At 45.1% G+C, this 27,583-nt stretch overlaps 1 protein-coding gene across 12 annotated transcripts in view; it reads left to right on the top strand.

The window, feature by feature from the left end:
* Positions 1-27,583, top strand: part of INPP4A (inositol polyphosphate-4-phosphatase type I A) — a 146,274-nt gene that overhangs the window by 45,106 nt on the left and 73,585 nt on the right. The window contains exon 1 of one of the 12 annotated variants that reach the window (XM_017339767.3): positions 15,991-16,494. The exons of the other annotated variants lie outside the window; for them this stretch is intronic. The gene's annotated coding sequence lies outside the window, so the exon portion shown is untranslated. Of the gene's footprint in view, positions 1-15,990; positions 16,495-27,583 lie in introns of those variants that run through there. 12 annotated transcript variants of the gene reach the window in all.

The following is a 27,583-nucleotide window of genomic DNA, read 5'->3' as shown; positions in this document are numbered from 1 at the left end:
AAGGTTCTTACAGCATGGTCTAAAAATGAGACTATCTGGGTGCTAAGGAAGCTGATGTGACCTCTGGGGTCTGGAAAGTCTAGGAAGTTTGGAAAATCTCTCTCTGAGTCTAGGCCAGTGCTTCTTCCGGCTTTGTCCTCTGTTCCTCTCTCTTCTTGCTCTTGGTTATCTTCTGAAAAGGAGACCCTTTGACTTCTACTTGCCTTTCTCTTTACTCTTTGAACAGGATGAATATCCCTACTTGGTACCAGAAACGTTTCAGGTGTGGTGGGTTTGTTTGTTTGTTTGTTTGTTTGATTTGAAAAATAGGCATAGATTACCAGTTGAGCATCCCCAATCTGAAAATCCAAAAATCTGGAACTTTCTGCAAATCATTTCAGACTGAGAATGCTGAAACTGTCTCTCCCTCTTTCCCTAAGCCAGGCCTGGGGAGAGTTCTGGGTGCATCTGGAGGGCCTACAAAAAGATGAGGAGACCACAGAGTTTGGGATTAGGCCTGGCAGAGGTTCCTCAGCATTGCCCAGAGGTCCTGTAGGTTACAGTGGGGAAAGCAGGTCCAGATCAAAAGGCTTTTTGGCAGACAAGTTACATTGGGCGAATCTCAGAATAGGAGAAAATACTTAACAAGGGCAGGGCAGAGAGGGTTCTGCAAACATTAGTTGCTCATGGTGTCTGGTTTCTGTACTTCTGACTCTCTTGGCTTGGAGAGAACTGGTGGGAGAGGAATCTGCCTGCCTTGACTGGAGCATTTGCACCAGTGACCTCAGCCAGAGAGGGCCGGGCCAAGTCTGGAAGCAACTGCCAGCCTATAAGAGTGTGCTGGTTGACTCTTAGGAGGCCGGAGATAGCTGAGAACTGGGGAGACATAAAGTATGGACTCCCATCCCTGCTCTTAAAGGGGGGGGGGGAGTGGGCTATTTGATCAGAACTAAAGTTATTTTTTTATTCTTTTTATTTTTTCAAAATTTATGTATTTATTTGAAAGTCAGAGATATACAGAGCGAGGAGAGGCAGAGAAAGATACACAGAGAGAGAGAGAGGTCCTCCATCCGATGGTTCACTCCCTAGTTGGTCACAACGGCCGGAGCTGTGCCGATCCAAAATGAGGAGCCAGGAGCTTCCCCTGGGTCTCCCACATGAGTGCAGGGGCCCAAGGACTTGGGCCATCTTCCACTGCTTTCCCAAGCTATAGCAGAGAGCTGGATCAGAATTGGAGCAGCCAGGTCTTGAACTGGCGCCCACATGGGATGCCAGCACCACAGACCAGGGTGTTAACCCACTGCGCCACAGCACCAGCCTATAAAGTTTTTTTTTTTTTTAAAGATTTTCTTTATTTTATTTGAGAGTTAAAGTTATAGACAGTAAGAGGGAGAGAGAGAGAGAAAGGTCTTCCTTCTATTGGTTCACTCCCCAAATGGCCTCAACGGCCGGAGCTGCGCCGATCTGAAGCCATGAGCCAGGCGCTTCTTCTGGGTTTCCCACACAGGTGCAGGGGCCCAAGCACTTGTGTCATCTTGTACTGCTTTCCTGGGCCACAGCAGAGAGCTGGACTGGAAGAGGGGCAGCCGGGACTAGAACTGGCGCCCATATGGGATACCGGCGCCACAGGTAGAAGATTAACCTACTGCACCATGGCGCTGGCCCCCATAAAGTTATTTTTTAAACTAATTTTTTGTTTGCTTTTTAATCTTTTTATAAACTAACTTTTAATTTTAGAATAGTTTTAGATTTACACACAGAGTAGAGATACTACAGAGTTTCTCTATATGTCTTTCTCTGTCCTTGGTTTTTCCTACTGTTAACATCTTAATTACCACAGTAAATTCTGGTAAATTAGCCATAACCAAAATGGAGGCACTATTAACTAGGTCCATATTTTTGGATTTCCTTAGTTTTGTTGTTCATTTGTTTTTTTTAATCTAATGCCCCCTTTGCATCCCAGTATCCTATCCAGGACACCACACTGCATTTATGTATCATGTCTCCTTAGGCTTCTCTTGGTTGTGACAATTTCTCAGAATTTCCTTTTTTTTTTTTTTTTTGATGACCTTGACTTTCTTGAGGAATAAGGTCAGATATTTATAGAATATCCTTCAGTTTTGCTTTGTCTGTTTTTCTGACATCATTAGACTGGGATTATGGTTTTGGGGAAGCAAAGCCCTTGAGGTATAGTGTCTTTCTCATCATATTTCATCACATCAGGAATTCATGCTATCACCATGACTTGACCGTCTGGCTGACCTGCGCTCCGTGCGCCCCCCCACCCCCACCCCATGTGCCCCTTTACTATACTCTGTGTTTTGGAGGAAGTCACCGCTGTAAGGGGTATCTATTTGAGTATGATTATTTGGAATGCTAATATATGAGAGCTTTGTCTCTTCTCCCCCATTTACTTGCTTGTTCAGTCATGATATCAGTATGACTGGCAGCTGTTTCTTTCATTCTTTGGTTTCAATCCAGTACTGGGGTATGTATGTTCTTGGTCTAATTGTTTCCCTTTGGCCACTGGGACCTCTTGCAGCTGGCTTGTGTTTCATTTCATCCTAATCCCATCTCAGCCCTTTCACCGACCCAGCCTCAGGCAACCCTGCTGTCCAAGGAGCTCTAGGCCCATCTTTTCTGCTCCAGCCCTAGGAACCGGCCATTTCTCCCAAGAACCTTCATCCCTTTTATTGGAGAATAGTCTTAGAAACCACAATCTTGGCACTGAGGGAAGTTATTGTAACTTCAATTTTGTTCAGTTGAGTAACAGATGTGGAACATCTGTGTAGCAATACTGTGAAGAAATAACTGAAAATATATATTTGCCAGTTTTACCCTATTTCTTGGATTCTAGACATAGTCTTTCAGTTGCAAACCTGATGTGCACTGCATTTGAGTTTTGGACTTGTAATTGCCTCTCTAGTAGAGATATCATTTTTTAAAGATTTATTTATTTATTTATATATTAGAGAGGCAGAGGCAGAGAGAGGTCTTCCATCTGCTGATTCACTCCCCAGATGGCTGCAATGGCTGGATCTGTGCTGATCCCAAGCCAGGAGCCAGGAGCTTCCTCCAGGTCTCCCACATGAGTACAAGGGCCCAAGGACTTGCACCATCTTCTACTGCTTCCTCAGGCCGCAGCACAGAGCTGGATCAGAAGTGGAGCAGCCGGGACTCGAAACGGCACCCATATGGGATGCTGGCACTGCAGGCAGTGGCTTTACCTGCTATACCACAGTGCCTACCCCTATAGTAGAGATACCCTTAATGCCCAGTCTTTCAGTTTTATATTGAAACTATCTACCCTCTTAAGTGGTGTCTGGTAGAGATAGAGTAAATAGATCTGGATGAGTGAATCCTTCTCATTACTCTGAGTCCTGTAGAGGCTCTTGGTCAAAAGCAGTAATATCAGAGTTTGCATTGTGGCATAGAAGGTAAAGCCACCAGCCAGCAGTACCTGCATCCCATAGGGGTGCTGGTTTGGGTCCTGGCTGCTCCACTTCTGATCTAGCTCTATGCTAATGGCCTAGAAAAAACATCTACACGTGGGAGCTGAGTAGAGAGAGAGGGGTTGCTTCAGGCTGGGGTTCAGGTAGGGTTGGAGCTGGTCCCCACAAGTGGGATGAAATGCGGTGGAGAATGTCATGGAAGCTTGTAGAAAACTGAATGGAGACCTCACACCCCAACCTCAGGACTCTGGCTTCTTGCTTGTAAGTGTCTGCATGTGCAGGCGATGTGGTGATATTGTCTGCTGGCTGTCAGCCTCACTTGGAGGCCACTTTGGAGCCCATTGCCTCACTCCCATGTGGGTTGTGGTAGGAACAGTGAGAAGAGTGGCAAAAGCACAGCAGTCTCAAAGGATTAGGGGGAACTCAAGTATTGGTTGGAGGTTAGAAATAGCTGATGGTTCTGAGCTCCAGGAATGGCAGTGTGCTAAGGGGAGAGAATTGGGGAGAAGCCGTTCCTGAAGGGAGTGTGGTCCCGAGCTTTAATGGGTGCAGGGATTCCAAGGGAGATGACAGTGAGTTTTGGAATTGTGGAATTGAGCTTCAGGAGACTCCTCAGCGCCCATGTGAGAAGGATTTTGCGTCATCTGCTGAATAGCTTTAGTGACTAAAATTGGCAGTGCTGAAGAGTGGAGACATCCGCTGAGAATTAAGCCTGGCCTGAAGCTGCCTTCATCCCTGAATATAGGATGAGAGAGATGCCCCCACCCTGCTGAATGACTCAGCTGAGCCTGCAGACACTGAAGCTGTCATTTGCACACTGTCTGTTGACCCCACTGATACAAAGTGCTAGCATCTTAGAGGTTGCGGATTGTGGGCACCCGCTGCCACCCCAAGGTCCTGTCTCCTTTGGGAATCCCATCCTGAGGGGGAGATTTGGCCCTGGTGCTTTTATTTTATTTTATTTTATTTGGTGCCACAGACTGTGCTTCCTGAGAGGATGCATAGAAATGTGTTGTGGCTGTGGAGGTACGGCTGCTGTAAGAGAGGGGAGCTGTGGTGATAGAGTGGGGAGCATCTTTGTTGGCTCTGGATTTTTGTCCTTGGGTAATGTGGTGTTTCATGTAGGGGTTACCCGTCCTCCTCTTATGCAGCTGCAGATTTAACTGGCCTTTCCCTCTCCTTCAATAAGGAATGGCGTTTTGGTGGGACCCCTGTGATTATGGGGTGAGAGTGACAGTCTAGAAATATAGGGGCCAGTTCAGAGCTCTTATAACCTCTTTAGATGTGGCAGCTGGGGCCAAGATAGGAGCTGTAGCCAGGGGGCTGTGGTGAGAAGTGCTACAGTTCTGGATGCATCACCAGGTCTTACTGATGAGTTGGATACTGGGGAGGGAGAGACTGATAGAGGAAGGAGGAAGATGCCACTTGGAGATGAGAGGTGCCACTTGCTGAGATGGGGAGGACTAGAGGTGGGGCAGGCTGGACACAAGGACCAGACAGTTTGGGAATCTCCACTTGCAGGGCTGGGTTTTTTCTTTTCCTTTTTTAAATATTTATTTATTTATTTATTTGAAAATCAGTTATGCAGGGAGAGGAGAGGCAGAGAGAAAGAGAGAGAGAGAGAGCAAGAGAGAGAGAGAGAGGTCTTCTATCCTTTGGTTCACTCCTCACTTGGCTGCAATGCCGTGCTGATCCAAAGCCAGGAGCCAGGAGCTTCTTCCAGGTCTTCCACGTGGGTGCAGGGACCCAAGGACTTGGGCCATCTTCTACTGCTTTCCTAGGCCATAGCAGAGAACTGGATTGGAAGTGGAGCCACAGGGACCAGAACCAGCACCCATATGGGATGCTGTGCCACAGCACTGGTCCCAGGACTGGGTTTTTCTGCTTGTCTCGTCCTATCCAGTCCTGGCCCTTCCCTTCCCTTCCCTTCCTCTTTTTCTTTTTCTTTTTCTTTTTCTTTTTCTTTTTCTTTTTCTTTTTCCTTTTCCTTTTCCTTTTCCTTTTCCTTTTTTTTTTTTTTTTTTTTTTTTTTTTTTTTTTTTTGACTAGGCTGTGTCTCACATGGAAATCTCTACAAAGAGAGGAGGGAAGGTGGTTTCATAGAACAGCACTTGGCTCTGTGGGAGGAGCTGTGTCCACCCTGGAGGGATCTCCTCCCCCCATCCCCTGCACCTGTGGTGTCATGGTTTGATAAGGTGGTGGAGCTTAGAGTTTCTGGTGAGGGAGGTTGAGACTGTTGGTAATATGTGAGGTGCCTGTGAGGTATCTGTGGTCTGGTTCGGTCCTGACCCCTTTATTGTCCTCGTGGGGATGTCTTCCTCACTGTCTTGCTCGGTTTGAAACCAGGGCAACACATCTCTTTGCCCCAGAATTGCCACCACATGTGACAAGGGGCTCCAAGCAGACGAGGTCAGAATCTAGAGCAACTCCCTCCTTTCCTGATCAGCAGCTACAACTCAGTGAAGGTAGAGAGGTTGTCCCCGCATCTGGCCAAATAAGTTTGAGTTGAAACAGGCAGTTGTTTGGGTGTCATAACAGATCATGAGAGGTTTCTGTTTGTTTTCCAAAATTCTTATTTTATAGCATGTGAAATCTTTGTGCTTAGAAAATAAAATGAAAATTTTCCAAAGAAAATCAGCATTTTAATCATAGCCTTTTAATTTAAGATAATTACTGTGGGAAAAAATAAAATGAGGTTGCACTTCTTTATGTTGATGGAGAAGATAAAAACCCAAACTGGGTCAGACAGACCATAGTGGTTACAACAAGTTCTGTCTGTATCTCGTCGCACCAGCGACCCAGTTAATCCAGAACAAATTGTATTTCCAAAGGGGGTGGGCAAATCACTCCCAGAAGATTTTCACATTATGTAGTAAAGTGGTGAGATGGTGGATTTTTCAGAGTCCGGCAACCACCTCTCTGGAAGTGCCCTGCTGCCTGGCCTGGCAGCACTGTCATGCTTCAAGGAGGGAGATCCAAGAGCAACCTTCAGGACCTAGGGTAGGGCCTAGGGAACAGAAAGTACCCCAAGTGCCCTGAGCCCCGAACCCTCATCCAGTGGCCCCGCGCTTTAATGTCTCTGTGTATGCTCTCATCTGGACCAAACCCCCAAGCCAGGAATAAACAATGTTTCGGTTGAAAAGAACATTGATACCTGGTAACTGATGACAGGAGAGGAGTGTGAACTCATCCTGGTGAAGAGCTGGGAGAACTGGGAAGAGGCAGCCAACTGAGCACATGAGAACTGAGAGACATGAGCAGCCCTGTGCGTCCTCTTGAGAGGAGGCACTCGGTATGCAGTCGTGTCCCTGAGTCGTGCTCGTCGACTTCGTGTTGCAGAGGAACAGGTGGTGACGACCCAGCGAGGTGACTCGTAGGAGCAGGGTTGATTTGTACTTAATTTTAATTCTGTTACGAGTCTTGTTCAACATAGTCCTTAAAATCAGGGAAATGTGATACACTTCCGAGTATTTCCTTCTGGTGTGGGTTTCTTTTTAAACATTGCCATCTAAGTTGTATCTCACTGGCAGAAGCAGCTTCCGGAAATTTCTCTACCGTACTGTTTCTTTAGTCCAAAGAGGTGGGTCCTCTTGATATGCAGTCCCTGGGAGTGGCAGAAGATCAAGCCCTTTGACAGTCATTTCCTTCTTAACTTGTAGAGTCTGAGTCTGCTCTCAGCTGGCAGGGAGATCTCGAAGGGATGTGAAAGCAGGAACTTGGAGAGCCAAGAACCCTTCAGGGATGCCTGAGTTGGTGTGGTCATGAGAGTGAGCACAGTCAGGTCCCAGAGGAGGGGCAAGCAGAAGCAGGCTCTGGAAAGGGTGCCCACAGGTCCTGTGCAGGAAGTGTAACCCTTGGGCCATCGGGCGTCAACTTGGTATCTGGAGGGACCCACGAGGGAAGTAGAGGCCAGCCAGGGCTTCCATCCAGAAGAGCAGCAGCTATAGCGTGCTAAAATGCTGACTTTGGGCTTTGAGGATTCCCATTTTGTAGATGAGAAGCCTGGTGCCACAGGAGTCCTGGATCCAGCTCAGTTCCCTAGCTGCCCTGTCACTGCAGCTACTTTGAACAAGGATGGCAGAGGTTGCATACCAGGGGAGTCAAGCTAAGAAGACCACAGGCTGCCACCTGTGTCCAGCACCTGGTTCATAAAGTGGAGGTGTCGTGTTGAGAGACGCAGACCGGAGTCCCTGTCCCCAGCTTCAGGACAGTGATGTTTGTGAAGTAGTAGAGGTAGACGGGAACAGAGAGAAGAAAACTGTAAAAACAGAAATCTCTGAAGCTCTCCCAAAGTACATTGACTTTATAGCAGAGGATGGGTGATGTTCAAGTGCCTGCCCCAGGGTGTGTGGAGGAAGTTCAAGGGTACTGTCAAAGGCCTGGAGATTAGCGGTAAACAATTAAGAGGCTAGTAGCTCTATGAAAGCAACAGGCAAATGCTTGGGCCAGAGACAGCCAAGGAAAGCAGTAGCCAAGAAGAATTGTCCTGGAATCAGAATGAACCTCAAACACAGACACCAAAACCATCCCTTCTGAGGATTGGACTGCGGAGCAGTTTATGCCTCAGGCCATTGTCACAAACAGAGCAATTAGTTAGGAATTAGTGGAGGCCTAATAGCTGATTGTGAAAACTTCAGGACAGAGAGGGTAGCAGAGAGGTCCGGGAAGATGCAGTTAAGAAGAAGCCTGATAATACCATGGTCATTCTAGAGAGACACTGGCTGCTCAAGGCTTCGCCCTCAGAGGAGCAGCATCAGAGGTGGGCAGAGAGAAGTTCCACGAACCTACTCCAACCTGAAGGAATTAACAAGCAAACAAAAGAGCCCAGAAGGAGAGGGTATCAGAATCCAGAGTTGCTGTGATATATTAGCTATAATACCTTGTTTAACACAAAATGATAAGATGGGCAAAGAAGTAGGAAATGACAACAGGGAAAAAAAGCAGAGAAGCTGACTGAAAAAGGGTGCAGATGTTGGACTTAACAAAGACTTCAAACGGCCGCTTAACGTGTATTCACAGAATCAAAGAAATCATGCTTAAAGAAGGAAGATATGACAATAAAGGTATAGAAATTACTTTTTTAAAAATGGAAATTCGGACGTTGAAAAGACTGAAATAGAAAATTCACTAGAGAGCCACAACACAGTTAAGTGTTAACTGGCTGAAAAAAGGATCAGAGCTTGAAGGTAGTGAGAGAGAAGATTATGTAGTCCAAATAACAAAAAAAATGAGAAAGAGAAACAGAGACCCAGAGATTTGAAGTATTCCATTCAACACAACACATGGGTAGTAAGAGTACCAGAGGAGCACAGAGAAAGATAAAGGAAAAGACAGAAGAAATCCTTGGGGAGGGGGGGCAATCTTTCCAAATTTGTTGGAAAAAAAATTAAGCTCAAAGTAGGTTAAACTCAAAAATATCCACACCCAGCCACAGTATAGTAAAACCGTTGAAAGGAAAATCTTGAAAGCTGCAAGAAAAAAATGACTCGCATGTAGAATGGAATCCCAGGAAACCAGCAGCTGACTTCTCCCTGGTATCAGTGGAGCCCAGGAGGCAGTGGGACAACATATTCAAACTCCTGAGGGCAAAACAAAGCAAGAAACTATCCATCAAGTGTTTTATGTTGAGCAAAACTATCTTCCAAAAAATTAAGATGAATGTAAAAACAAAAGCAAAGACAAACAAAAAGCTGGCAAGAATGTGAGATTAGCAAACCTGCCTACAGGATATACTAAAGGAAGTTTTGCAGGCTGAAAGTAAATGACCACAGACAACACTCGAATTCATGTTCCAGTAAACATAATTAAGTAATTATAAAAGATGTACTAAATGCATACTTTTCTTCTGATGAAAAAACTTAAAAAAATAATGTGTGTGGCTATATTGCTGAAGCTATAACATTTAGAAATATATTTGACGAGCAGTATAAAGAAGGCAAGTGTTAGCAAAAGTGTATTTGTATGTGGAAATATCATAACTCAGATCCACAGGAAGAAATGAAGAGAACCAGAAATGGTAAATAAGGTTAATATACAGACGGACTTTCTAACTGTATGCTTCGAAACTCCCTTTCCCCCCTTTTAAAGATTGATTTATTTGTTTGAAAGAGTGAGAGAGAGGGAGATAACTTCCATTCACTGGTTTACTCCCCAGATTGCCACAACAGCTGGGGCTGGGCCAGGCTGAAGCCAGGAGCCTGGAACTCCATTTGAGTCTCCCACATGGGTGGTAGGGACCCAAGTACTAGGACTCTTCTGCTGATTTCCAAGGTACATCAGCAGAGGGCTGGATTGGAAGTAGAGCAGCAGAGATAGGAACTGACTCCCATATAGGATGCTGGCATCACACGTGGCCACTTTTCCCTCTATGCCACAGTGCTGGCCCCTTTCCACAGATTTTTTGATGTACCCTTGTATTTAGTTATGGTATGTGTCACAATAATAGAACACAAAGGGAGAAAGGGACTAGAACTATATAGGAGTAATGGTTCTATAGAATTATATATACAAAGGAGAGAGAGCTTTTGCTAGAAAATACTAGATGCAAAAGAAAGAGGAATAGATGAACAACAATAACAACAAACAGGGAAGTAGAGGCTGGCATGTGGTACAGCGGTTAAGGCACTGGGTTCAAGTCCCAACTCTGCTCTTGATTCTAGCTTCCTGCTAATGTGTGCTATGGGTTGTAGCAAGTGATGGCTCAAGTGGTTGGGTCCCTGCTGCATGGCATTTGGAGAATGTACCAGCAAATGAGAAGCGCAAGCATGAGGGATCATTACTAATAAAAAGCCTGCTTTGGCGGTGTCTTCTGTCTGCCTTGCTTCAGTTCTGTCACTGACCAGCCTGGTGAAAGCCATCTGTCAACCTGCTGTGGGTCTGCTTGGAATGCACAGTGACACACGTGGACACTTACCCAGATACCAGGATGCTGTTGGATTTTGATCCCTTCCCCGCCTTTCTCCCTAAAACAGTGGTGGTGGATAATCACATGGTATTTTTAGCATGCTTTGCAATGTCTCTTTGCAAACCTTTCCTTGGGCACGGGGTTTAATCTTGTCATACAGTCTTGTTTTAGATCTACAGAGTGCTGCATTTATTTGACTTTATTTGAAGTTTCAAGGCTTTTCTGAATGTTGCTCCAAGTAACTTGATGAACGCAGAACTCCAGAATTTATGCCTTACAAGGCTTAACTACTGATAGGTTTGAAGGCTTCCTTATGACTTATTTCACTCCCTTTTCCTAGACCATCTAAGGCAGGGTGACTAAAAGTCCCCTTGGAATTAGTGTGAGAAAGTCTTTTTTTTTCCTTCCTTTTTAGTTAGCAGACTTTATTTTTTCACGCAGATTTAGATTCAGAGCAAAATTTAGTGGAAAGTAACGGTTCCCATATGCCCCCATCTCTGCACGGATTGTGTCAATGTAACCTTTCAAGGACAACAGGGAAAGAGTCTCCTTTTTAGAGAAATAGCAAGTTTCTCAGCTTGGTTTATGACCTTTGGTGATGGGGGATGAGGGCTATGAGCCTGCCCATCCTAGTCTGCAGCTTGGATGAACTTGGGCTAAGGTCCCAGCAGATTGTCACTGTGTCTGCCTGTGGGCCCAGTGAAGCCCCAAGAGATGAAATTGGGAGGCCCAGCTCTGAGTCCTAGGAAAGCCTTCTTATTGGTCACAACCCAACCTCAGGCTATCATTCTCCAGGAAAGAATGTGTGATTTTTAAAGATTTAAGTCCAAACTCCTAACTCAAGCTCTATCTTATTTGACCCTTAGCAAGGCATAGTATCATTTCTGTTTAACTTAGCAACTTGTAGTCTACAAAGCCCTCATAGGCTTTCTTATTTGAGATTTGCAACCCACCTTCAAGGTGGAAACGTCTCCCCAGCTAGGTGACAGTAGGTGGACCTGAACTCAAACTTTCCCACAGTGAGCACTTGGTGGTTGGGGGTGGAGGTGGCACACTGTGCTCCATGAGCTGTTTCACACCCAGTATCTCCCAAAGGGCAGATCTGCTGTTAAAAAAAATCATTCTGTGACAAAGCAGAGTAAGGGACCATTGTAATAGGTGTAGGGACCAGGGTCTTGCCACTGGGGAGAGAGATGGTGCTCAGTTCTGAATACAGCATGAGCAAGTGGACGTCTGTAGCCAAGGGGCAGAGTGAGGACCTGTGGGTGGAAAATTACGAAGAGAAAAGTTGTGAGTGGGGGAGGCTAAACTGACCTAGTAGGAGTCTTGCTGAAGATGGGCGGCAGTCCTCAGACATCACATGGGGGATGAGGAACCCAATTAGCTGTCAAGTGTGATCCGATATAGGCAACAGGAGGTTCTTGCTAGACTGGCCTAGCAGGGTTCTTTGCTAAAATTGTATTTTACAAGGAAGTGCATGCATGGGCCAAGGAGAGGATTCAGGGGCCTGATTAAAGCCTGGTCAAGCACAGAATCTTTTTCACAGCCACTTGAGGATGGTTGCAAGACTTATAATTAGCTATGCAGTTAAATTTGTTTATATATATATATATATATATATATATATATACACACACACACACACAATACTTAGCTAGTTCAAAATAGTTCATGTAGTAAATTTAAGTTAAAGCACGTATTGATACCTGTGGGCATTTAGCCTAATAGTTAAGATATCCATGTTCCATACTGGATTAGCTGGGTTTGACTCCTGGCTCCAGCTCCAGATCCCAGCTTTCTACCAATGCACATCCTGAAAGGCAGCCATTAGGGCTCAGGTAAGTGGGTTCCTGCCACCCTTATGGGAGACTTGAATTGAGTTCTTGGCTCCCAGGTTTGGCCTAGTGTTTGTAATCCTAGCTTTTGTGAACATTTGGGGAGTGAACCAGCATGTGGGGAAAACATTCTTTCTCTGCCTCCCAAATAATTTACAGATAAATGAAAAACATATTTATTTAATAAATGGAAAGCAGCCCATGAACCACAGTCCGAAGTTGCGGTAGAAGTGAAGACTCCAGTGCCTGCAGTTCAGTGAAGTGCAAGGGGTCTTCAGCAAGTTCATGGAAAACATGGATTAGGGGAAAACGATGCTCAGACTTCAGGATTATTTTTTGTACCAAAATACATCTTTTAATTCCATTTTTTATTTCACGATCTTTTTATCTTACCCTCTTGTAGTATCTGTGCTATCTCTGGTAGAGAAGAGAGTGGAAGTCAGCATCCTTCTGTCCATCCTAGCCTTGCTTGCTGTGCACAGAATGGAGACCAGACACCCCTAGTCTTTGACCCTTGATGTCCTCATTGAGATGAGGAGGAATGATTTCCTTGTGGGCAAGCTCTGTTGTGAGGATCAAATGACAACTCAGAATCAATACAATTGATAGAATTTGGGGCATTCTGGCCAGCGCCGCAGCTCACTAGGCTAATCCTCCACCTTGCGGCGCCGGCACACCGGGTTCCAGTCCCAGTCTGGGCGCCGGATTCTGTCCCAGTTGCCCCTCTTCCAGGCCAGCTCTCTGCTGTGGCCAGGGAGTGCAGTGGAGGATGGCCCAAGTCCTTGGGCGCTGCACCCCATGGGAGACCAGGATAAGTACCTGGCTCCTGCCATTGGATCGGCGAGGTGCACCGGCCGCAGCGCGCCGGCCGTGGTAGCCATTGGAGGGCGAACCAATGGCAAAGGAAGACCTTTCTCTCTGTCTCTCTCTCTCTCTCACTGTCCACTCTGCCTGTCAAAAAATTAAAAAAAAAAAAAAAAAGAATTTGGGGCATTCTACCCAGGTAGGATGCTAGACCAGGGGGAGGAGAGGGGGCCGCCTCTCACAGGGACATGTGATCACCCAGATTTTGTTGTTTGCCTGAGCTACAACAGTTAAATTAAGGCTTGAACCAGGCTAAGAGCCTAGAGGCTTCGACTCTATCAGTTTTTTCCATCTCACTTCTCTGCTTCTCACTTGGGTTTGATGAGTGTGCCCTGCACTGCTGAGCTGAGCTGTGCTGTGAGAGATTCCAGCCTTATTGCTGGTCGGGTCTTTGACCAATACAAGGTACTTCTGACTGACTGAGAGAGGAAGGGGAGGAGGGGGAGAGGGGGAGGGAAGGGGGGGGGAGAGCCCAGTTCTCAAAGCCCAGGAGCCACAAACAGTCCAAGTGTCCAGTGTGTGCTTTTTGCCTCACAGGGTATGTAATACCAAAAAGCTGGAATCAGGACCATCTCAACTCAAGTGCTAGGCCAAATGCCCACCCTTCTCTAACTGGTTCATTACCTTAATTATCTTTCTACATCAGTGCCTAGCCCCTCCCTGTGCAGTATTCTGGAATGATGGGAATGTGCTCACACCTACCCGTTGGGTGTGCACTTGGTCTCCAAGAACCTTGTGCTCACTGAACCTCTGTTGTGGGGCCAGAGGATAGTCCTGAGATGGTTGGGCAGTGTTTTCCTGGGCTGGCTGATTCTCCAGATGCGAGAGGACATTCTAGCTGGTGGAGCCTTGCTCACCCTGGCTCTCCTGCCTGTGTTCTAGCCTGTGCCTTGGGAGGCAGGGCCTGAAGACGATTGTAAAGGCAAGGCCCAAGGTGGCCTGGAGGATGGGCCTGCTGTGTGCTGGTTTCCAGTTTTTAGCTTTTTTAAAAAAAAAAAAAAAAAAAAAAAAAAAAAACATTTCTTCCAGTGGGAGATGAGGACAGTTCTAAAAGACGCATTTGGAAGGCACATTTTCCCTGATCTCTTTAATATCCAACTGCCAAGAGGTTTTTTTTGGGGAAAAAAAAAATATAAAAAAGCACAAGCAGAGATTTTAATTAGCTTTCACTGTCATTGCTTTTGGTAATGGTATAAGATGTGACAGGGAGACACTTTGTGGGGGCCTTTGTTCTTTCCATTTCAGAACTTAGCTACAAAATTGAGGAGCAATAATGGCAAAAGTACCTCTGTACTTCTTCTTTATGACTGCCTAGATACCCTGACTTGTTAGTATTCTCTTCGGAAACAAAAGCTTAACCCGCATAGAAATCTTGTTGTTGATGATGTTGAGCTTTGTGTTTACAGAATCAGTGCTTTCATAGCTGCTGAACGCGGCCTGACTTAGGCTTAGTTGTGCTGTACAAACTGACCTTCGGAACCCCAGAGCGACCTGCTGGGTCAAAGAAGTTGCCTTTTTTGTGTTGGTTGTGAATAGTGCCTGTTGATTCTGTTGTGATGCTGTCTTGACCCAGCCTTATCCGGCCTGATCCAGGGCCATTCTGTGCTCTGTTGGTGAGGAATGATGCTCACTACAATTCTTGTCGATTCCTCCCAAGTTAACAACAAGTAAACCAGGGTTTTGTGCTTACAGACCCAGGAGGAGAGGTCTAAGAGAGTACCAACACTTTTCAGACTGATCTGAACAATTAATATCCTTGGGAGTTCCTCATTGCCTACAAGTGGAAGCCCAGCTCCTTGGTCTGATTTTAAAGGCTCCCCAGAATTTATCATGTCTTGGTGCTCCAGGCCTGCTCTTCCAGTCTCTTAGTGCTGGGCTTTCCTGTTCCTGGAGTAATGCGTGTCTCTGCCTGTGACTTCTGAAGTCAGATTCGTGCACAGCTTGTCTCGATCATCTCCTACCAGGCTTTAGACTTCCTTCTCCCCTGTCTCGCAGCATGGGGTGTGTCTTTAGCTTCGTCTTGCCCGTGTCTCATCTGAATGCCTTACTGCGTTATTATGCTGTTGGTCCTTGCACGCAGGGATCACTTCTGACTCAGTTGTGTGTCCTCTGTCAATGCCTGTCCTGTGCCTGTTGAACAAATGAACCGCTACAGATGTGGATTGCAGGCTTCTCTCTCTGGACACCCCCAGTAGAGGGAGCTTCAGGCCACTGGGCCAGGCCAGCCAAAGGACAGACGCATTGCCTCCTACAGAGCCCCCCCCCCCCCAAAGCTGCTCTGTCTTCTGCCCCCTTCCCCGTTGGCCTGATCTTTGCTGCTGGTTGAGGAGCATTGCCACACGCGAGGGAGGAAGGTGTTGCTGTTGAGCCTGGGGCTCTGAATGTCAGCTGGCTCCTCTCTCTGCTTGGCTGAGCTTACTCAACTGCAGCACTGGTGGGCGGCTTTGAAGCACCTGGTGAGGAAGTGCGTGGGCCTCACAGGCATTTGTTTGGGGTTCTCTTTCTAAAATTACTTTTCTTTTTCGCCGTTTTAATCATTCCTGCCGGCATCAGCTTTGCAGTAAGAGCTGTGGCCAGGCTACTGTGACAGAGAAACCTGGAAGGGCCCTCGCTCACCAAACATGGTCGTACAACCCAGCAACACGACAGAGCAGCTGGAGCTAGACTCTTTTCTGCATGGCGGGTGAGGGTGGGCCTGGGGTCCTATAGAAAGATCAGCATTGCCTGCTGCAGCTGCTGCTCCTGGCTGCTGCTGCTGTTCTACTGAGACTGTGGAGGACTGGAAACATTTCCGTGTCTTCACTAATTGTTCCATCCCAAAGTGAATAGTTAAAACAGTATTCTTTTTTCACAGGTGAAATAAGCAGCTAATGTACCACTTTACCAGAGACATATATATATATAGTTAGACATGCAAAATGCGACTCGGTTTGTGTCTGCAAGGTCCCTGGGTTTCGACTCTGCTGGTGAGGAAGCCAGAAAGAGTTGGCTGCTGCCGCCCATTTGGAGGCCTCCAGCAGGTCATCCCTAGTCTCCTGGCTTACTGCTTTGTTCCTAAAATAACTTGGTCTTCCTGGCATTTCATGGATCTGTGGTTGTTGCTTCACATTTAGAACCCTTTATGGAATTTTGTCACAACTCGGAAAATTTTCTGCTTTCTCACGACGCCGGCTTTGACACATGGGGGTTAGAAAACAAGCTTTCCTAGTAATCACGAAAATCAACAGCACCCGCCCACTCCAGTCATCTGAGCCCAGGGGCTTTTGAACTGTTCACAGTCCTGCTCTCTCAGTGGGGGTCTGAAAGGAAAGAATGTGCGTGGAAGCAGGGCCTTGCCAGGCCCACGTGCCATCCTGCTAAGCGTGCCTGAGTGAGGCGCAGGCGAGGGCTGGGCTGCCTGCAGGTGTGGCTGGGGTGCTGCATGCTGTCCTTCGCCCTGAGCCTGAGACCTTCCAGTCAGGTGAGTCCTAGAACGCGTTTCACGAGAGCTCTATCAGCATGGAGCTTTGGAAGTTGCCTGGATGCTGAAGTGGTGCACCAATAATTTGCTTTCTAGTAAATGGAACCAAAACGTGGCTTCCTGATGGCTCAGTGACCTGGTATAAACCAGAGCGTGGAGCTTCCCGTTGACAAAGGCTCCAGCCGTGTAGGCACAGCCCTGCTCAGCTCCTCTGCGAGGTGGTGTGGATGCCCAGCTCCTGTTTCAGGAGTGCACTTGGCTTTTAGGTTTAGTGAAAAGTACCAGACCAGACAGGTCTTCGGGACTGTCATGTCTCAGGAGCGGGCTGACCGTGGTTGAGGCCTGTATGTCCTCACATGAGCCTGCTTTTTTCTGTGCAGTGGAGATGGTTCACTTTCCCTTTGGTGCTTCTCTTGATGAACCTGAAAGAGAACAGGGGAGTATTTGTAAGGAGAGGACACGGGCTTTGTTCTGAACTGTGCTGTGTTGCCAGTGTGATCCGGGGCCAGTACAGTGATCCTTCTCCAAATGCTCTGACATAGTCTTCGTTTACCAAACATGGGCATTCTCCAGTGAATGCATAAGACCTGTTGGGAATGCTGAAAAGAAGGAAATGGCAAGTAAAACACAGAGTGAGGAGCCTTGCTCAGGGAGCCAGCCTGTCACCGCGGGAACTCAGCCCTCTGTGCAGCTCGTGGTACCTGTTTCACTTTTCCCTTGTAGTGTGCTGTTTCTGTACAACATGTGTGCAAGCCCCATCCCCACCATCAGAAACACAGAATGCCTTTGCTTTTTCACTTTACTATTAGTTACTGTTGTTGGCTAGATTTTGTATGTATATCCTGTTCACAAACTTCTGTTCTAAAACTTTTTATTTTTAAATATTTTTGACTGAAATGTTTTTAAATTACAGATTTATCTATTGAGTTAATTATTTGGTATTATATAGTATTATAAATACAAATATACTATGGTGTGGGATGAAATGTTTAAATGTTTAAAACAGAAAATGTTAAAGTTTAGATTGAGAATGTTTTAAAAATTTTATTTAAGGTATACAAATTTCATGTATTTCCTATATACAGATTCAGGAACACAGTGATACTTCCCACCCTACCCTCCCTCCCACCTATACTCCCACCCTTATTTCTCCTCATTCTCCTATTCCCATTCTTAATTTTTATATCTATTTTCAGTTAACTTTATACTCATAAGATTAACCGTACACTCAGTAAAGAGTTCAACAAATAGTATGAAGAAAAAAAAAAAAAACACTGCTCCTCAACAGTCGAGACAAGGGCTGTTAAAAATCATCTAATCTCAAAATGTCAATTTCACCCCTATAAATTACCTTTTAGGTACTCTATTAGTTACCAAAGGTCAGGGAAAACATAGTTTGCAAATATTTTCTCCCATTCTGTCAGTTGCCTCTTCACTTTGGTGAGTGTTTGTTTTGTAGTGCAGAAGCTTCTCAGATTGATGCTATCCCATTTGTCTATTTTGACTTTGATTGCCTGAGCTTCTGGGATGCCAATGTGTTGCAGAGTTTCTCCAATGTTCTCTAGTAATTTGATGGTATTAGGTCATAGATTTAGGTTCTTGATCAATTTTGAGTGGATTTTTGTGAAAGGTATAGGTGTTTTGTTTTATACTTCTGCACATGGCAATACAGCTTTTCCAGCACCATTTGTTGAAGAGACTTCAACAAATGCTTCAGGAATGATTTGCACTCCTTTGTCAAAGATAAGTTGGTTATAGACGCATGGATTGATTTTTGGAGTTTCTATTCTGTTCCATTGGTCCAGTACCACACTGTTTTGATTTTAGCTGCCCTGTAGTATGTCTTGAAATCTGGTATTGTGATGCTTCTAGCTTTGTTTTTGTTGTATAAGATTGCTCTAGTTGAACTCTTATACTTAGGGTAGGGTGGACTATATGATCATTAAATAAATTGAAAATAGATCTTTGTAAAAATTAAAGAGTGGGAATATGAGAGGGAGAAGGAAGAAGGGTTGGAACGGGGAGGGTGGGGGAAGTATCATTATGTTCTTAAATCTGTATATATGAAATACATAAAATTTGTATAACTTAAATTTAAAAAGTAAAAAAGTATTGCTTTAGCCATTCAAGGTCTCTTGTGCTTCTGTATGAATTTTAGCATCATTTTTTTTTCTAGATCTGAGAAGAATGTCAGTGGGATTTTGATTGGGATTGCATTGACTCTGTAAAGTGTTTCTGGTAGTATGGACATTCTAATGATGTTAATTCTTCCAATCCATGAACATGGAAGATTTTTTTTATTTTTTCGTATCTTTTTCTATTTCTTTCTTTAATGTTTTATAATTTTTTCATTGTAGGGACCTTTGACATCCTTGGTTAAATTTATTCCAAGGTATGTATTTATTTATTTTGTAGCTATTGTGAATGCTATTGATCTTAGAAGTTCTTTCTCAGCCATGATTTTATCTGAGTATACAAAGGCTGTTGATATTTTTATGTTAGTTTTATATCTTGCCACTTTATCAAACTCTTTTTATGAGTTTCAGTAGTCTTTTAGTGGAGTCTTTTGGATCCCCTATATATAGAATTATGTCACCTACACATAGGGATAGTTTGACTTCCTCCTTCCCCATATGTATCCCTTTGTTTTCTTTTTCTTGCCTAATAGCTCTGGCTAAAACTCTGAGGACTATATTGAATAGCAGTGGTGACAGTGGGCATCCTTGTCTGGTTCTGAATCTTAGTAGAAATGCTTCTAACTTTTCCCTACTCCATAGGATGCTGGCTGTGGGTTTGTCATAAATAGCTTTGATTGTGTTGAGAATGTCCCTTCTATACCCAATTTGCTTAAGGTTTTCATCATGTAAGGATATTGTATTCTATTAAATGCTTTCTCTGCATCTATTGAGATAATCATATAGTGTTTGTTCTTCAGTTTGTTAATGTGATGTATCACATTTATTGATTTGCAGATGTTGAACCTTCCCTGCATACCAGGGATAAATCCTACGTGGTCTGGGTAAATGATCTTCCTGAAATGTTGTTGGAGTTGATGAGCTAGTATTTTGAGGATTTTTACATCTGTGTTCATTAGGGATATTGTTCTATAATTCTCTTTATCTGTTGTATCTTTTTTCTGGTTTAGGAATTAAGGTGATGTTGTCCTCATAAAAGGAGTTTAGGAGGATTCTCTCCCTTTCAATTGTTTTGAAGAGTTTGAAGAATTGGAATTTGTTCTTCTTTAAATGTCTGGTAGAATTCATCAGTGAAGACGTCTGGTAGAATTCAGCAGTGAAGACGTCTGGTCCTGGGCTTTTCTTTGTGGGAGGGTCTTTATTACTGATTTAATTTTTGTCTTGCTTATGGGTCTATTTAGGTTTTCTGTGTCTTCATGACTCAATTTTGGTAGATTGTATGTGTCCAGGAATCTATCCATTTCTTCTAGGTTTCCCAGTTTGTTGGCATATAGCTCTTTGTAGTAATTTCTGATGATTCTTTTTATTTCTGTGGTGTCTGTTGTTACATTTCCTTTTTCATCTCTGATTTTATTGAGATTGGGCCGGTGTTATATCAATTTTATTTAAAAAAAAAAACCCAGCCATTCATTTCACTGATCTTTTGTATTTTTTGTTTCAATTTTGTTTATTCTCTAATTTTAATTATTTCTTTCCTCCTTTTAATTTCCATTTGGTTTGTTGCTGTTTTTCTAGGTCCTTGAGATGCATTGATAGCTCATTTATTTGATGCTTCTCCAATTTCTTTATGTAGGCACCAATCGCTATAAACTTCATTCTTTTTTTTTTTTTTTTTTTTTTTTTTTTTTTTTTTTTTTGACAGGCAGAGTGGAGAGAGAGAGAGAGACAGAGAGAAAGGTCTTCCTTTTGCCATTGGTTAACCCTCCAATGGCCGCCATGGCCGGCGCGCTGAGGCCGGCGCACCGCACTGATTCGATGGCAGGAGCCAGGTACTTCTCCTGGTCTCCCATGGGGTGCAGGGCCCAAGGACTTGGGCCATCCTCCACTGCACTCCCGGGCCACAGCAGAGAGCTGGCCTAGAAGAGGGGCAACCGGGGCAGAATCCGGCGCCCCGACCGGGACTAGAACCCGGTGTGCCAGCGCCGCAAGGGGGAGGATTAGCCTAGTGAGCCGTGGCGCCGGCCTAAACTTCATTCTTAACATTGCTTGTGCTGCATCCCATAAGTTTTGATATGTTGTATTGTCATCCTCATTTGTTCCCAGAATTTTTTTGATTTCTCTTTTGATTTCTTGAATGACCCACTTTTCATTCAGAGCATGTTGTTCGGTCTCTGTGATTTTGAATATGTTCTTAAGATTCTTGAGCTGTTAATTTCCATCTTCATTCCATTGTCCTTAGAGAAGGTGCATGGTATGATTTCAATTTTTTTGAATTTGCTGTGACTTGCTTTATGTTGTTACATGTGGTCTATCCCAGAGAAAGTTCCAAACACTGATGAGAAGACTGTGTTCTACAACTGTGGGATGAAAAGTTCTGTAAATATAAGTTAGCTCTATTTGGTCCATAGTGTTGATTAACTCTGCTGTTTCCTTGCTGATTTTCTGTCTAGTTGATCCATCCATTGATGAAAGTGGGGAGTGTAAGTCCCCCATTACTATTGTGTTATAGTCTATGTTTCCCTTTAGATTTATTAACATTTCTTTTAAATAACCAGGTGCCTTGGGATTGGGTGCATATACATTTATTATAGTAACATCTTTCTGTTGAATTGATCCCTTAATTATTACATGGTGCCTTTCTTTGTCTCTTTTAACAGTTTTTGTGTTAAAATCTATTTTGTCTGATATTAAGATGGTTACACCAGCTCTTTTTTGGTTTCTGTTAGCATGGAATATCTTTTGCCATCCTTTCACTTTCAGTCTGTTTGTATCTTTGTTGATAAAGTATGTTTCTTGTAGGCAACAAATAGATATGTTTTGTTTTTTAATCCATTCAACCAGTCTATATCTTTTAATTGGAGAATTTAGGTCATTTACATTCAAGGTTACTATTGATAAGTAATGGCTTGGCCCTGCTATTTTTCCATAGATATTTCTATTATTTACTTTGGATTTCCTTTGTACTTTTACTGGAAGATTTTCAGCCTTCACCTTCTTTCATAATGATGACTGTCTTTCTGTGTTTCTGCGTGTGGCACATCCTTAAGCATCTTTTGTAAGGCTGGATGAATGAAGACAACTTCTTTCAACTTGTTTGTTATGGAAAGTCTTTATTTCTCCTTCATTCGTAAGTGAAATCTTTGCAGGGTACAGTATTCTGGATTGATTTTTTTTCTTCTTAAGACTTGGACTGTGTCTCTCCATTCTTTCCTAGTCTGTAGGGTTTCTGATGAGAAGTCAGCTGTGACTGTATTTGGAGATCCTCTGAAAATAATATGGCATTTCTTTCATGCACATTTTAGAATCTTTCCTTTTGTTTTACCTTTGAAAATTTGACTACACTGTGTCATGTTAAAGATCTTTTGTCATGTTTATTAGGAGTTCTATGTGCTTCCTGTACTCGAAATTCCCTTTCTCCATACTGGGGAATTTTTCTGTAATTATTTAACTAAATAGGCTTTCTAATCCATGCTGTCTTTTCATACCTCCAGGAACTCCTAAGAGTTGTATGTTGGATTGGTTGATAGTATTCTATAAATCTCCAACACTGTTTTAAATTTTTTCTAATTTCTTATTTTTTTTTGGTCTGACTGAAAAATGTCCAAAGATCTGTCTTCTAGCTCATATATTCTGTCTTCTGCCTCACCAAGTCTGTTAAGGCTTTCCATCATATTTTTTATTTGACCTACTGAATTCTTCACTTCTAATATTTCATTTTTATTTCTCTTTAAAATCTCAATTTCATAGGAAATTTTTCATTCATGTCATATATGAATTTCTTTAATTTGTGGATTTGCTTCTTGTTGCTTCTGAGTAATCCTATGATTATTCTTTGAATTCTGTTTCATGCATTTCGTCAGTCTCTTCATCTTCACATTCTAATATTGAAGTGTTTTTGTTTTCCTTTGGGGGGTTTCATGTTGTCTTCCTTATCCTTGTTTCTTGAATTTCTGCATTTATTTTTAGGCATTTGTGGAGATACTTGTTGGTTTTTCCCTTTGATCACTTTTATCTTTGAACTATGCCTCTAAGACTTGGTGGAATGTCTGCTCTTTCATTGAGTACCCAGAGGTGTGTGTTGGGTGTGGCCAGGGAGCTCTGGTCAGTACTCCAGGGTGGGGTGTGTATCCAGGGTGACACCCAAGTCAGGCATGGTAGATCTCTTATTAACAGAAAGGGGTTAGGGTCACCTCTGTTGATGTGATCACACCCTCACCTCCTCTCTTCCAAGGTGATCAATACCTGGGTGTTAGCCCTCCGTGGGTGCAGTACTTATCCGTGCTTCTGCATGAACTGCATAAAGGATCTGTGCAGTCCTCAGTGTGAGCACAGATCCCGCTGCAATGACCTAGCCAGGCAATCAGGGAGCTCAGATCATGTAGAACTGCACACAGTGATTACCCAGAGACCCGACTACACCTTGTGTCCTCTCATGTAGTCACAGAGTTCCCACATTCTCAGCACACAGGGCTCCCATAGTCACCGAGTGAAGAGGATCCACTCTGATCCGCTGGCCTGCCCTGTCCACAGAGAGGTTGAGATGTTCTCAGAGTGAGCTGCCTGTGGGTGCTCCATCTGGGTGGTTTGAGCCCCAGAGCCTGTGCTATGTTGAGAGGCTGGGGGCACCTCACAGTCATATGTGGGTGCCCGGCTCCCTATCAGTTGTCCTAGCCAGACTCAAAGCCAGTGGGGAACATGGATTTTCTGGATACACAATACCCGCCAGCTGCAGCACTACTCATTTCGCTTCCTGCCTTCTCCTCGCCTGTTGCTGGGCGTGTCCAAGTCTCTGCAGCCAGTCCTAATGTTGGACTGACTCCTCTCCACCCATCGCTAGGTGTGTCCAAGAGTCTCTGCAGCCAGTCCTAATGTTGGACTGACTCCTCCCCACCCATCGCTAGGTGTGTCCCACAGTCTCTGCAGCCAGTCCTAATGTTGGAGTGGCTCTTTCCCGCCCGTTGCTGGGTGCACGCACCTGAGCTACTGCAGGTGCCTCTGTTGACAAGGTGGCAACTGTCCCTGCCAGTTGCTGGGCCCGTGCACAAGAGCTGCCATCCTGCTATCTACTTATGTCCAACAATCTTGACTGAAATATTGAAAGTATTTTTTCAAGGGAATTCAGTTCTCTTTAGGAAAAGGAAATCAAACATGAATTATGCAAAAAAAAAGAAGCTGATCTCATCCTCAAGTCCTCGCTAGGAAGATCCATTTCCTCTCGGGATCTGATGCTGCTTAACGTGAATGCTGGAGCAGCAGACAGCTCTCAAATACCCGCAGGGGACACCTGTGAAGACGACAGGCAGGGACGGGGAGGCATGCGTTGTTAGTGTGTCTTCAGTCTCAGATGTTTTCTTGCAGGGGGTCCTGACAAAGGATGGAGGGAAGAAAATAATGTCCCAATAAGCAGTGGAGGGTTAAAATATTGTGTGTGAAAGGGCTGGAGGTGAGGAACTTGCAAGTGCAAACGATTGTGCCTTTTTAATCCATGCTTGGGTACAGCTTGATGAACGTGCTCGGCATGCCTTTTAGGCTATGGCAAAGGGCACTGGACTGGAAAGGCCTGCTTTCTGGTCCTGATTTTGCTCCCAGCTCACGATGTAGAGGGAGCCCCTCTACCATGCTTGGCCTGACTGTGGTTACCAAACAAGAATAGGCTTCCCTCATCTACCAGCAGTGCCATCTGAGCACCAAGGAGTCAGGGGGTGTGGAAGGCATCTGCAAGCTGTGTCTGGTTGCTTCTTCCCCAGTGAGGAGTTTACTCAAGGAGATCTCTCCACAGCAGTGCCTCTCCCTGGAGACCCAGATGAGGCAGGTGAGTAGCTGGATGGCGTCTGTGCCTCAGGTCCTGGCCACTTCCTCTCTTGAGCATCTCCTGAGGGTTGGAAACATTATGAGAAACTTGGTGCTTTACCTGCATCAGCAGCAGATGTTGTCTAAGCCCTGGAGAAACATAACACTGTAAGCAGGCTGAAGGGAGAAAAGGCGGCTGCTCTTCACGAACGGAAGGAGTCCTGGGCCATCTTGATTTGGTCACCTACGGGACTCAAAGTGACAGCACTCATTGCAGGAGGTCAGGGGGTCAAGGAGAGTAACTGTCGCTTGCTTTCTTCTCTCCTCTCTCCTCTCTCCTCTCACCTCTCCCCTCTCTTATGTTCTTTCGTTGTTTATTTGGAAAGTATAGCAACAGAGAGAAAGAGAGGAGAATCTGGCCAGCCCAAAGCCAGGAGCCTGGAACTCCATCCAGGTCTCCCCTATGGGTGACAGGGGCCCAGGTACTTAGGCCATCTTCTGCTGCTTTCCCAAGCACATTAGCAGGGAGCTTGTTCAGAAACCGAAGAGCCAGGCCTTAACCCTGCACTCTGATAAGGGATTTTGTTTGTGTAAGAGTTATTTATTGAAAGGCAGAGTTAAAGAGAGAGAATTGGCTTTTTTTTTTTTTTGGACAGGCAGAGTGGATAGTGAGAGAGAGAGAGAGAGAGAGAGAGAGAGAGAGAGAGAGAGAAAGGTCTTCCTTTTGCCATTGGTTCACCCTCCAATGGCCGCCACGGCCAGCGCGCTGTGGCCGTCGCACTGCGCTGATCCGAAGGCAGGAGCCAGGTGCTTCTCCTGGTCTCCCATGGGGTGCAGAGCCCAAGCACTTGGACCATCCTCCACTGCCCTCCCGGGCCACAGCAGAGAGCTGGCCTGGAAGAGGGGCAACCGGGACAGAATCCGACGCCCCGACCAGGACTAGAACCCAGTGTGCCGGCGCCGCAAGGCGGAGGATTAGTCTATTGAGCCGTGGCGCCGGCCAACAGAGAGAGAATTGGGAGAGGAGTAGGAGAGATAGAAAAGAGAGAGCCTGTCTGCTAGTTCACTTCCCAAATGGCCACAATGGCCAGTGCTGGGCCAGGCTGGAATCAGCAGCTTTATCTGGGTCTGCCATGTAGGTGGTAAGGGCTCAAGCGCTTTAGCAGGAAGCTGGATCAGAAGTGGAGCAGTCAGAACATGATCCAGTGCCCTTATGGGATGCCAGCATCACAGGTCGGGGCTTAACCCACTACGCCACAACACCAGCCCCAAACTGTCATTTCCAGTGTTTATTTGTACACATCAAGCCATAAAGTTGTAGTCTTTTTTTTTTTTTTCCTACAATATCCTTTATTTCACTCAATGGAGAAAAGTGACATGTTGGAACCTCTGCCATCTGGGATCCTTGGTCTCCCTTTTCACAGCACAGGAAGGTGTAGCTACATCCTGCTTCTCTGTCCTCTCCACAGCTTGCCTTTTATGGACCGGTAGCTGCTGGTCCCTGTTGTTTTGACCAAAGAGCTGCTGGGTAGACCCTAGAGGGGCCATTCTGGCCATTTCTGGCTTTGAGACAGGCAAAGGTGTTGTAGAGGGTATTTCCGGAGAAACCGCTGGAGTCAAGTTTATGTTCATGCGATTGTTTCTGTTAAACATCTCCATCCGTCACTTTAAAGTAATATAAACCTGAGTTCATTTGTGTGGGGTTTGTTTATAGTTAATTTATAGATCTCTTTGAGCTTTATAACAGCTTAAGAACTCCAAGTAAAAGGAATTTACATCCAATTCTTTGTTTATATAATATACTTTAAACAACACAAAAGCATTTCGTTAATTCTAGGATTTCTTTGGGGTTTGTTTTTGTTTTTGTTTTGGCTCTAGGGGGCTCTCCATTTGGCTCCTGAAAGGTGTGATGAATTTGGGTGATTCTGTGCAGCCTGCGCCCACCTCTTTGTGGGAACTCTCCCCTACCAAAGCTCAGGGGAAGTAGAGAAGCCCTGTGCTACCCTTGATCCCAGCCCTGCAGCCAGGGGCAGCTGGCTTGAGCTGAGAGCCCTTACATTCCGTGCAGTTGGCTTCTCTGGTGCCAGGGTGGAGAGCTTAAACTTGGGGCTGTCTCCCGTTGTCTCACTTTACAGGCTGGCTCATCTGCAGAGAGCGGGGAGAACGGCTGGGTGTGGGTAAGCCAATGGACACTGAGAACTGTTGTCTGTGCTGCAGGCTTTGGAGTCCGTGGGCTAGGCCAGCCATGCTCTTGCCCAAGTTTTTAGAGTCAGCCTAGTCAACCTAGCTTCGTGTTCCAGTTGTTAATCACTCAGTCCTTTCCTATACCTATTTAGAAATTTATGTGACATTGACAGAAGGCGAGCTCTCAGTTCATTGTGTGAGGGCTTCAAGTGGCCAAATTGACAATGGAGCAAGACGTGAAGCTTGTGAAGGTCATTGCCAGTTGTGGGAGAGCAGAGAACAGCACTGTCACTGGGAGGCATTGTCTCCATTGCACTGATAGGCAGTGAGTCCATTATCTTTTTTCCTTTGTGGTATTAGGAAACTTATGTGGTAATCAAATGGCAGCTGAAGCTTGGTGCAAGACAGTGAATGGGATAACACAGGAGAACACTGGATTGATTGACTCCCAAGACAAAGCCTGCTCAAGCACCCAGGGATACCCCTGCCTGGAAGGAGTGAGCCACAAGCCAGCCTGTTACACAGAGAAGGCTTCAGAAGAGGTTTGGCTGCTGCCAGTGTGGCTCTTAGATAATCCACTGTTCATGTGTGTATGACCTTTCTTGTGATGGAGCTGCTGACCATGCCTCCCTTATTCATCTCTGTATCCCTAAGGCCTGCTCACAATAGATTCTCTACTATTTGCTGCAGAGATTGCCAGTTTATAGAGAAGAAACAGTATGAGGTGCAGAAGCAAGAAAGTGAAGGTGTTTAAGAAAAAATGGCTGGAGTGGGAGGTGTGGGAGGCCTTGTTACACAGAGGTGGCCAGATGACCCCCGCCCAACACACATGCACACACCAGCCCCTGACTGTTCCTGGCACTTCCCTAACATTGTATTTGTTGTTATTAACGTGTCTCTCTCATCTCCCAGATTGCCAGCACCCAGACCTGGAGCTGGGCACCTGCATTGCCCTACAAACGCTTTTTAAAGCAAGTTTT

The sequence above is a fragment of the Oryctolagus cuniculus genome, chromosome 2 (assembly GCF_964237555.1).
Source record: "Oryctolagus cuniculus chromosome 2, mOryCun1.1, whole genome shotgun sequence".
NCBI classification, from domain to species: Eukaryota; Metazoa; Chordata; class Mammalia; order Lagomorpha; family Leporidae; genus Oryctolagus; species Oryctolagus cuniculus.
This window is presented reverse-complemented; position numbering and strand designations above follow the sequence as displayed.